The sequence below is a fragment of the Heteronotia binoei genome, chromosome 6 (genome assembly GCF_032191835.1).
Source record: "Heteronotia binoei isolate CCM8104 ecotype False Entrance Well chromosome 6, APGP_CSIRO_Hbin_v1, whole genome shotgun sequence".
In the NCBI taxonomy this organism is placed as follows: domain Eukaryota; kingdom Metazoa; phylum Chordata; class Lepidosauria; order Squamata; family Gekkonidae; genus Heteronotia; species Heteronotia binoei.
Window position 1 is genome coordinate 84,353,241 of NC_083228.1, and position 12,858 is coordinate 84,366,098.

Here is a 12,858-nt window from a genome sequence, read left to right on the forward strand (position 1 = left end):
AGTCCGAAAGGAAGCGCCCGAAATTGGTAGTGGGCGTTCCCCATGGCGAAACGGAGGAATCTCCTGTGGCAGCCGTTGATGGTTATATGGAAGTACGCATCCTGAAGATCTATAAGCGCCATCCACGCGTCTTTCGGAATGAGTGGCAGTGTGGACTGTAGGGTAAGCATGCGAAATTTTGTGTGACGTATGTACTTGTTCAGTCTGCGTAAGTCTAGGATTGGGCGCTGGCCCCCGTCCCTCTTTGGTACCAGGAAATACCTGGAGTAAAACCCCGTGCGATGGTATTGGGGGGGGATTGGCTCTATGGCCTGTTTGGCCAGAAGAATGTCGATTTCGTTTTGAAGAGCCTGTGAGGGAGGAGTGGTGGTGAAGCGAGAGTTCCTTGGTTGAGAGGTGAACTCTATGAAATAACCCTGTCTTATGATTTGAAGTACCCACGAGTCCGTTGTTATGGACTGCCACGTCGTTAGGAAAGGGAGGAGTCTGGGATCGGAAGGAGTGGAGTCAAAGAGACTGCTTGCTCGTTGGAGTGGCCTTTTTGGAAGGTTGCGGTCTCTGGCGTTGCTGGAAGGGCTGCTTTGCCGGGGGTGCCCGTCGTCTCCAGTAATCGGATTGCTTTGGAGATCTGTTACGTTTGTAAAAGGGGGTTCTCCAAGGCCTTTGCTTGTTCCCTTGAGGTTGTTGTTGTTGGGTTACTCCCAATCGTTTGGCCCGCTTTCTACTGTCATCCACGGTGGTGAGGATATCATCCGTAGTGGCATTAAAGAGGCCTTGGCCATCAAATGGGAGATCCTCTATTTTGTATTTGATATCCTGTTGCAAGGTGGACGAGCGTAACCATGCGTGTCTTCTAAGGGCTATTGCGGTCGCCATTGACCTGGATGTGCAGCCCACAGAATGACGAACGGTGTTAATCTGCTGCTTGCTTAGGCGATTAAGTTCTCTTAGTAACTTGGTGGCCTGCCGTTGAGACGTTTCAGGTAGTGACGGCACTAGATTGGTGAGTTGTGCTGCAATGTTATGTGCATATGCTGCGAAGTGGGCCATGTAATTGTTGATTTTCGCTGATGCCGTGGAGATAGAATAGAGTTTTCTCCCTAGGGTATCCAGTTTCCGCCCCTCCTTCTCCGGTGGAACAGGGTGACGTGTTTGTTTGGTCCTTGACGACGAATGGACAATCATGGAGTTAGGCGCTGGGTGATTAAATAAAAATTTTGACTCAGGGGCATGGATCTTGTATAGCGACTCAACACGTTTCGACGTTGGTGGTATGGAGGCTGGCTTATCCCAAGCCTCCTTCAGTGCCTCTAGGTGGACCGGTAGCATGGGCAGTGAAGAGGTGGCAGGTAGATCTGCGTTAATGAGGTCATGTACGACGTCAGTGACCTTGGGAAGGTCGGTTGTCAACTTTATGTTCAATGCCGTGGCCATGTCCGTTATGAGGTCCAAGTAGGGCTTGGCTCCCTCTGAGGGGGAAAGATCCGCAGGTTTGACAATGTCAGAAGCTGGAGAAGCTGGTTGTGACAAGGACCGTGAAGAGTCTGAACCTTCAACGTCCGAGTCGTCGTCATCTCTTGGATCCTGAGGGTTAGGTGTGAAAGTTTCCGTGAGAGGTTCCGTTTGCAAAGGCAGTTCGTGCTTGTCTGGTTGTTTAGATGTTGACGGAGCAGGTGAGGTTGAAACGCGACGGTGAGGTGATACCGCGTGTTCGTGGCGTTGGTACCGTGGTGGGCTTTGCTGGGGTTGGTACCGTGTCGAGTCCTGTGGTTGGTAGCGGTCAAGGTTCTTACGGTGTTGGTACCGTGCTAGGTCCTGCTGCTGCTGCCTGGATAAGTCACGCTGTTGATACCGGTGATGGTACCGATCCCGGTGTTCTAGATCCTGGTACCGGTCCCGTTTCCGGTACCGCGAGTCTCGGGCTCTGCGGCCATGGTAAGATTCAATAGAAGGAGATCTTGAAGGTGAGTAGGGCTGGTAGGAGTATAGGGATGGAGAACGCGATCTGCTACGGTACCGGCTCCGTGCATCCCTGCTAAAAGAGCGATCATGGTACCGTATGACGTCCTCTCTGTCCTCTCTGTCTGGGGGTGGCGGGAACCGCCGACGCAGCCTGTCTCTGTTGAAAGGGGACGCAAGGTGTCTGTCTCTGGAGGGTGATCTTCCCCGACGGTTATCCTGTACATGGTCGCGGTGGCGCGGAGAATCGAAGCGGGGTGGAGACACCATAGCGTCCTTGTAGGTACGAGGCGCAGCTACGTCCCGAAAGGAGTCCGGTTGTAACTGCTGTTGCAGTAGCTGGGTGGGTGGTTGAGTAGGTTCCTTTGCAAGAAGGTCTTCTGGCAGGAATTCTGTTATCGATGGTGATCGAGAATGAACGCGGATAACCTCAGATTCTATGGTATCAGCCGGCGTTAGGATTGGAGGCGCCGCTGGAGCCGTGAGCACTCGGAGGGAAGAGACCGCTAAGGCGGCTTTCGCGTCCGAAGCTCTTTGATGGGGTGAAGAAGATTGCTCTTTTCGCGTCGACTCACCCCTTTCCGCCGATTCACCATGTTTTTTCTTGGAATCATGGTGTTTTTTCGGGTGTTTTGAGGGCTTAAGCTTCCTGGGAGCCAGAGCCACAGAGGTTGTCTGTACCGTAGGGGCAGTCCTCTGTGGTGTGAGGGAAGGTGCAGATTCCTGTGAGTCCGGAGTCTGAGACATAGTCGGTCGCAGAGATCTCGTCAGTAGGTGGCTATTTAGTCTGGCGGCCCTATTTTTTCTAGCTTGTTTGCCGAACTGGGCACAATGAGTACAAGAGTCCGTTCTGTGAGTTTCACCCAGACAAATCAAACACAAGGAGTGGCCGTCTGAAGTGGGGATCTTAGTCCCGCAACGGGTACACTTTTTAAAAGTGACCTTAACTTCTTTTCCTTCCATACGCCCGGGGGGAAAGGGGGGGGGTAGGGAAGGAAAGGGAGGGAATAAAACGGGAAGAAAATAATCTTTTTTTTTTTTTTTTAGCTGACAGCGAAACGGTGAAGAAAAGATGAGAAAGGAAGAAAAAACCAAACTTGCGGCAAGTGGAAAAAGCGGCTGAAGAGGCTAGGATGAAGAGAGACGCAGCGAGGAAGGACTATCCCGGGCGGCGGTCGGAAAGAAACTGGTGGGTGGAGCGCCTTCCCCTCGCTCCAGGCATGCGCAGTGGATGCCTGCTCCCCAGGGCGGGAGGAAGTGCGCGCCAAAAATAACGCTTAAGGCTAGCTTTGAATTCTCCGAGGTCGGGTTCGTCCCAGCGGGAAAACCCATGTGTGGGACTGCACAGAGACCACGAAGAAGATCAAGCAGTACACAGTAGAAAATAGCAATACAAAATACAAACTATGTAGGAACACTTAAAAGTGAGTTTATTAAATTAAAAAATACTAGTGCACATTATAAAAGGACAGTAGCTCAAAAGGCAAACAGCAAGTCTCTAAAGGTGTGAAATCCACAAGCAGATTAATGGCTTACAAGTCCGTGTTCTCGCTCCATTCAAATGTCCATATAGGAAACTATTGTATATACAATAAACCACAATACGTGGTATATGCTCTATGTTCTAAAATCATATACCATGGATAGTGGTTTATTGTATATTCATTGCAGTTTAAACAGTTGTGAAACGCATTGAAAATATCGTTCAAATTCATTTTGAACTTGGACGTCTTGTGAGTATGAAGTTCTTGATACCAAATATTGCAGCTATAATCATGACACCTTTATGATGTATTATGATGTATAGAATGTACTGTATGATTCTGTATTTTTGTTGTAGTTATAATGCTTTATGGAGCACCCTATGCTGGAAAAGTAATTGAAGCAGGAGCTTTTATGTCGACTGCCTGCATGTTGGGACTCCTTGTTGGAAGAATTATTTCATTGGAGCTTGTACCCTAACCCTAACCCTTACCCTTTAAGCGATGTTGTTGAAATGTTGCTATTCTATAAATTCTATCTTAGTTATTTGGTCACTATAGCCATTGGTTATTTATATACATACCCACCTGGAGGCTGGCAACCCCACCCATACAAGGAAAAAGGCCCAGTGCCCACAAGCCCTGGTGTAGCACAGGATGTTCACTATAGCTGCAACCAATCACATCCTCCCCCATACTCAACCACAGCCCCCCAGCACTACATAAACCCCAGCCAGGACACCCCATAGTGCAGTAGGTAGGGTACGCAACATGGGATTCTCAGAGCCTGTAAAATGGAGGGCCTGTTCTGCAGGGCCTGTAAAATGGAACTGTTCTGCCACGCCTTTGGTTGAGGCGACAGGTTCTAACTTCTGTTGGCCTCCCCTGCTCCAAATAGGGTTGCCAAGACTTACCTTGGCTCTGGCGGGGGATACTTTGTGTGTACACTTTGCATGCATGGTGCGATGATGTCACCCAGAAGTGATGTCATCTCACTGTGCATGTCACACCAGAGATACTCTAGCATTCAAGGTAAAAAACTCTATGATACTATAGAGTTTTAACCTGAATGCGAGAGCTTCTAGATGACATCATCATGCCAGGCATATCCTGTGATGATGGAGCTCTTTGGGGATGGGGATCCCCCCTGGTGGCCTGCTTCATATTGGCAGGCTGGGGGCCTCCAAACCAGGGGAATCCTCAGCTTTATATCGAAGCAGACCATCAGTCTCTACTCAAACTGGCAAAACCAATTAAAAAATCAGGACCAGAATGAATGAAAAAACCTCACTGTGCACAGACTATTTTTCTGTATATTTACATATTTCAATTGACAATTGAATATTTTTGTAATACAGTCTTTAATTATAAAAACCAGAAAATAGTTTGTGCATGATGGGGTTTTTTCCCCATTCAGTCTACTCAGACTGGCAACAGCTCTCCAGAGTCTCGGTAGAGGTCTTTAACATCACCTACTACTTGCTCCTTTAAACTGGAGAAAGTAAGGACTGAACTCAGGATATTTTCCATGCCAAGCAGATGACTTACTACTAAGCAACAGCCCCTCCTCAGCATCCCAATGCCTGGGCTGAGAAGGCAGATGGAAAGGAGGCATGCCATCAGACAGCAGGCACTCCACTGGAGCCCACATGGGGCCAGGCAGAGAACACTGCAGAGACAGGTAAGGCTGAGTGGAAAGGCAGCAGGAGGGTATGGCCAGGATTTCTGGTTTGATCCCCACATGAAAATTGATAAGCAGCAGGCAAAAGGCTTGGAGCAGACATTTTGCTTCCACAAACTGCAAAAGAGGGCATGCAGATCCTTCATTTTGGCCACCCCCAAAGTCTCCATGTATTGTGCAACACAAACCTAGCAACCCCATGTGGTGGCCATGGGTCTGAGTCAGGCCTCTGTCTTTTTATGCTGTTTGTTGTACTTTTTTCAGGGGAAGTGTGTGGGTGGTTTGGAGCACGGATGGTTGCATGTGGGTAGCGCTTTTGCTGCCAGTCAAACCCTAGTTAGGGGAGCATCTTGCCTGTCAAACAGATGGGGAAAGGAATGCTCACACAATACTCCTCTCTGGAGGCTTGTTTCTGGGTCTTCCTTCTTGTCAACTGGCTCTCGGTTCGGGGGGGGGGGGGAGAATGAGGGGAATGATGTGGCATTCAGGAAAAGTGGCCAGATTAGAGGCAGTGATTTTCTGCATGTGTGTATGCCACTCAAAGGGATGTCAGTGGGTGCTACTGTCTGATTGGTGAGTGCTCCCAGGGTTGCTATGGTCTCTGGTGCTCTTGGTTTGCCATCTGTGGTTTACAGCACAGAAGGATGCATGTTGTTTCCTATTGAATGTCCATAGAGCACAGACCAGCAGCACCTCAGCTGGGCCAGCACTGGCTCTCTTCACCACTACTGACCTCAACATTGCTCTGGAAAATCTGTTTTAAGTTACTTCCCTGGGCACATCTCATGTTCAGGTTTATATTCTTTGGATCAATACACCAATTAGCTCAGATCCCATCATTTTCTCTCTCCCAGATACTCCAATCCAAGTTACAAAACTATGTATTTACAGACAACCAAGATGCAACTCTCATCCAAGCTGCTTAATTACGTGTTTCTCCTCCCAATACCTCTTGTCTTCTCCAAATTTCCAAGAACTGCTGCTTAATTCTTCCTTTTTCTGCCTGCTGCCTGGTTGGTTGAGGCTTAGCTCAAGCTATTTCAATATGAATGGGACAGGAAATAACGAGACCAGCCAGCCGGCCAGACAGAGTGCACTGCTGGGTGTGTGATGGTGGGAGGGCCTACATCTCTGAAGAGAGCTACACAGAAAAGAGACTGGGAAGTTTACACATACTAGCAGATCTGAAAATTGATTACCATTACAGCATCTAGTTTGGCTCTTGGATTAGAGTTGCTTGCCATATATCCCACTATGGTGGGAGACACTACCTCTTACCAGCAACTCACTTGGAACAGGAGACATTTTTTTAAAAAACCACACAGTTGGGCTAACAGTGTGACATCATGGCAGACAAGTTGCGCCTTTAAGACTAACTTAAGTTTTATTCAGAATGTAAGCTTTCATATGCTCTAAGTAGACTTCATCAGACAAAAATGGAATGGCAAGTTCTGGGGAAACCTGGAAGTGATGCTAGACCTTTCTAGAATTGCCTCAAAGTCTATGGATTTACCAGTTCTCGGCAATTCCTAGAGAAGCATGATATACTTGTGGTCCCCACCAAGTGACCTCATGCTGTCACCAACAGCATCCTCCTGCATATCCTACACTGGATTTCTACCAGTTGCCACACCACACCGAGCACCCTATCTTAGATCCAATCCATTGGGCACTGGAAAACTGTGAAAAACCAATTTTTTTCCTAAAAACCAAAAAGTGCTGTTTGATTTGATCAATCTAACCCACTAATTTATTTTCTCATATTCAGAGATTTGCCTATATACCTGGTTCATAGTTGCCTTTACCCTAACCTAGATAGCCCAGGAAGAAGCCCTTTGGTATAGAATGGTAAGCTGCAGATTGCAGTCCAAGCTCTGTTCACAACTGAAGTTTGATCCTGGTGGAAGCTGGGTTCAGGTAGCCAGCTCAAGGTTGACTCAGCCTTCCATCCTTCTGAGGTCAGTAAAATGAGCACCCAGCTTGCTGGGGATAAAGTATAGATGACTGGGGAAGGCAACTGCAAACCACTCCATAAAAAAATCTGCCAAGAAAACATCACCCCATGGATTGGTAACGACTTGGTGCTTGCACCTTTACCCTTTTGATAGCCCAGTCTCATCAGATCTTGGAAGTTAAGCAGGGTCAGTCCTGGCTAGAGCTTGGATGGAAGACTGCTAAGGAAAACCAGGGTTGCGACTCAGAGGCAGGCAATGGCAAAGCCACCTCTGAATGACCCTTGCCTTTAAACCCTACTTGATGGCACTTTTCATCACCACCATGTTGTTGCTTAGGCTGGTTCTGCAGAACTTATTTTTTAATGGTTTAAAAGTATCGGTTTACTGCGGAATCCTTTTAAGCGCTGTTACGTTTTCTAACTTTTCTGACTAATATGTTACACCACTTTTCCAAATATGTTTCTAAACTAGCAATTTTTTTCAGATCAGCCTTTTTTCTTCTTTAGGATGAATTAATAAAGGTCTTAGTGATACTATTCAAATCAAAATGAAACTGGAGCAAGGTCTGCTAAAGAGGTCTTGCAGCTGAAAGACTGAAGATTATTTTCTGTTCCAGCAACTTTTTGGGCAGATTTAAAGGCTCTTCAGAACAGGGATGGCAAGTTTTTTCCTATGAACTCACTCACTCCAACAGTGAGCTACAGCTGCCTGCTAGACCCAGGAATGTATCGTGTGAACATGAAAATAATGTAAGGTCTGGTGCTGCTAGCATTTAACTGAACACTTATCATTGTTTACCAGCTCAATGTTGACTTTGCGGTGACTTTGTAAAGGGGCTAGGGCTTCTGAGATCCATCTGCAGATCCCATCTCGCTGTGACACTTACTAAGTGACTTGGTCCAGTCATTTCCTCTCTGACTGACCTAACTTGCAAGGTTGTTTGGAAAATAAAAGGGAGAATGCCATGTACAGCATCATATTGTGCTCCTGGGATGATGAACTAAAAATGCACCAAACTAACCTTTACTGGTTAAGTGGCTGTCAACCATGCATCTTCATATGACAACAGACTTGCAGCATGACCTGAATTACATCCATGCTTGGCAAAAGCAATGGCAAAACATCTTATTTGCAGTCTGCTGCAAAACCTGGGTAGTAATCTATTCAGTCTTTCCAAGCATTCAAGTCCCGTTTTACTCCACAGGCTGCAAAGTGTGAAGTCAGTCCATATATTACTTAATGGGGGTCTCCTTTTCCTTTAAAGTGTATGAATTTCCTCAGTGTTGACTTCTCCTTAAAATAAAGCCTAAGGTCTACTGTATTCAGGCCATAGAAAAAGATGAAGGAACTCTTAAATGGTTTTAAATGAACTGTACCAGTAGATTGTTCAGTTGCACAGTCTGTCGGACTCTTTGCGACCCCGTGGACAGTCATGCTAGGCCCTCCTATCTTCCATCCTCTGAAGTCTGCTCAAATTCATGTTTGTTATATCAGTAACGCTGCCCAGCCATCTCATCTTTTGCCATCCCCTTCTTTTGCCTTGTCTTTCCCAGCATCAGGATCTTCTCCAATAAGTGCTCCCTTCTCATTTGGTGGCCAAAGCATTTGAGCTTCAGCAACTGACCTTCCAGGGAACAGTCTGGGTTGATTTCCCTTAGGACTGATGGATTTGATCTTCTTGCAATCCAAGGGACTTTCAAGAGCCTTCTCGAGCACCAAATCTCAAAAGAATCTATTCTTCTGCACTCAGCCTTCCTTATGGTCCAGCTCTCACAGCCATACATTACTATTAGGAATACCATCGCTTTGACTATATGGACTTTTGTTGGCAGAGTGATGTCTCTGCTTTTTATTATACTGCCTAGGTTTGCCATAGCTGTCCTCCCAAGGAGCAAATGCCTTTTAATTTCATGGCTACAGTCACCATCTGCAGTGATCTTGGATCCCAGAAATGTGAAGTCTGTCATGACTTCCATGTAGTCTCCTATTTGTGATGGGGCCGGATGCCACAATAAAAGGTTTTAGCATAGCCAATGAAGCAGAAATAGACATTTTTCTGATACTCCTGTGCTTCCTCCATAATCTAGCAAATGTTGGCAATTTGATCTCTAGTTCCTCTAACTGTACCACTATACTCCTACATATAAAAACTTCCTGCACATACCTGAAGAAGTCTCTAGCCTAATCCTTTGGATGCTGTATCAGTATATTCATTTTCAGGAAATATTAGTATAAAGGAGGCATGAACAGAATGCTCCTTCACCCATAGACTGCAATTGTACAGTCGATTCTACAGTCTCAGCACTCTACCACATCATTAGCATTTCAATCTGCTACATGTCCAGGCCTAGGCCAGGCCTAAGGCTGTACAGCATCAGGGTTATTTATAGCTACATAAGTCACCAGGTCACAGTGACATCATGGGGCTAATACTTCACAAAGATGATGTATGCCATGGCACTCACCATTCCCACAATGGCTAATAACATCAACCCAGGATTAAAAACTAGGTGGGAGACCACTTTACAACATATTCCTGCCTAGAAAAATGGGAGATGGGGAAAGTAGATCCTCTCCAGTTGCTTAAAGTATTTCATTGGTTCAGCAACAAAGTACTTCATAGACTCAGGCTCTGAATTATCCAGTCAGTCTAGGGGTTATGTCCTATGTAACCTTTCATTGTCTCAGTTGCAACTGAAAGCTGATCAGTACTATGAAGTTAATTATCCATATTATTCATAACTGCTCTAAGTTAGCAGACAATTAAAAGGAGAAGCAAGCAGGGAAACTAAAGATCAGTTGGCTTAATGTTATCTTCTTAAATAATTGAAGCGAAGTACTGTACTATTTATAAGAGCCACAAACTCTGACACAGAGGCATTCAACACTGCTTCTGTAGACACACATAGCTTCTCCCTCTCCAGCAGACACATGAGCAAATCCTAGGTTCATATTTTGGCACTGATTTAAAAAGGGGGGGGGGGGTAAAAAAACAATTCAAGATTATAAACAAGTGAGGCCAAAAATGTAATCTACATTTTTAAGGGTGTACATCACTCTTACTTTCAAAAAAATGCCAAGTGTCTGATGGAGATCCCAGTCCATGGTTGCTTAATCCAGTCTGTGTGTGTACTGCTATAGGATTGATTAGTATGGTATCTACCTAGAACAAGTACTTCAAGTGAGTAAATCAAGCCCCATGGAAAAGTAACCCCACTCCCTCTATCGCGCAACCTAAAGTGGGAGAAACATTCATCTCAATGTATGTAATGTATTTGTTCCCCAACTGAATTTTATTGTAGTTTGGCAAAATAAAGCTACTATGGATTTAAAATACTGTAATTTTCAAAATTTAAAATCCCAGGGGTTTGAAAGAACTTTCAAATGCCTTCCAACTGCAACACTCTGTGTTGGATACCAATGCATATACAACTATAATCAGATCAGTTTTATCTGAAAGTATCTACCTAGAACTAATTTGAAGGCAAACTTATACAATTTACCTATCAGGGGACAGCAAGAATGTGTTGTGTGGCGGGTGGGCTACAACTTCATGTGGAATGCAGCTGAATTTACTCCGACTGCTGGGGTGAGATTAAACACCAAATGGACAAAGATATGGACTGCTGGCATTCTGTTATGTACAAAATGCTACTTGAGCAATCTGTGCATGTACACCAGACCAGGGGTGGCCAACAGTAGCTCTCCGGATGTTTTTTTGCCTACAACTCCCATCAGCCTCAGCCAGCATGGCCAATAGCTGGGGGTGATGGGAGTTGTAGGCAAAAACATCTGGAGAGTTACTGTTGGCCACTCCTGATGTACACTATATTCTTGCTAACTACACTTTTTTTTGCAGAAAAGTAACATGTAATTTGCTCTGATAATGCCAGATTAAAACACTGAGTAAAAAGGCCACTTTCAAGAGAACAGCAAAGATAGCTGCTGCTAACTTGGAAAACTATCAGGCTAGTCTGGACTAAATTTGTTTGTTGTCTAGTTCTCAGCTGTCCAGTACATGGCACTCGGTGCTGTGTTTTCCAAGCAAAATCTAATTGTTCTGAATGGGAAATTTCAGTACCCAACAGTCAATAACAGGAGTAAGGAGTTCACCCTGGAATGTGATTATGTGAACTGCCTATTCATTTTTAACGGCAGGACAGCTTCCCAACCTATACCTAGTCTATATTTCAAGCAATTAAGACTCATAGTGCAGTACCATTGTAGGAACCAGGGGAGGGGAACACACAAGACATCTACTCCCTGCACTATATATTACATGCAGGTAAGTGGGCTGAATTAAGTAACCCTCAGGTGAATGTTTCAGGGATCTTTCCCTGTACCTTTCTTACCAGCAGAGCTTTCAAACCCAGGAAAACTGATTTTCAGGGTTGTAGAACCCTATCAAGCCACACAGAGTAGAGGCTGCACAAATTAAGGGGCAAAAGGTCCTGCTTGAAAGTGCCATAATTCTATCTCCTGCTCGCTTATTAGTGCAGACCATGCAGATAGCAGAAAAGCCATCAATTGAATATGCTAGATCCAACACTGGATATTGTATAAAGACAAACTGTGTGTAAGCTTTTATTCTTCCTGAGCTGTGCCATTTGCTTTTTACTCTTAATGAAAGGCTTTTGTTCTGCTTCAAGCAATTTATAAGAATTGAAGTGTAAGTAGTCTGTTCTAAGCTATAAATGTGAACAGAGAACCAGTTTCTATATTTAATTTTTTAAAATCTTCCATCTACTATAAGATGGTATTATACTTTTACTACATAACTTTTCTGCTGATGAACTAGCAGCTTTGAATTTATTCAACGTATTATGTAAGGGCCACAAAATGTGGATGGTGTTTCAACATTACTTTCAAACAAATATGAATACATAGATGAAACCACCACTTGGTCAAGCTAGCTCAGTATATTTTGACCGAGAGCTGGCAAACTGCTAATCTCCGTGATGCACAAGTGCAAAAGCTGTCCCCATGTTAACCAGATCTTGGGTTGCAGAAGTGGACAAACTCTATTAGAAATGGAACAGAAGTGTTCAACTTAAATATAGCAAAGACACACAAAGTGATTTACTGAGAGAACGTTTACAAGGAACATAGTACAGAACGTATCATTTGCTATTCAAAGAAAAAAACTGGTGATCCTCTTGAGCATACCCACACCAAAAGTAGCTCTTTAAGGGGATTCAAACAGTAAAAGAGGAATTTTTTTAATATTCTGCTTTTCTTTATCCAAAGGAGTCTTCAAGCTGCATACAACTGCCTTCCCTTCCTCTCTACACAACAGGCACCTTGTGAAGTAGGTGGGACTGAGAGAAATGTGACTGTCCCAAAATCATGCAGACTGGAAAGTCAAGCCCTGTTCTCCAGATTAGTGTCTGCTGCTCATGACCACTGCACCACACTGAAATTAAGATAAAACTTAATTTCATCTAATTTTTTTGCCTGTTTAGAAGTTTTTTATTTAATATAATGAAGCTGTAATATAGATTTGACAAGCTGGCTCATGAGGGGATAATAACTGGGGGGCAGGGAATAACTTCCCCCTTCAGTGGCTTGTGGATCAATCCTTCTCCGCTCTGACTCAGGTGTTCTCAATATTCCATTGCTCAGTCTTCAAAAAGAGCCATTATAGCCAAAACTATGATTAACTTTAATAAGGTATTTTAACACCTGTACATTATGGATACTGGGTTCAAAAACAGCTTTCCAAAGGAATTATGGATTTGTAAACTGCATGGCGAAATTTCCAAGTTGATATATTTATAATTTA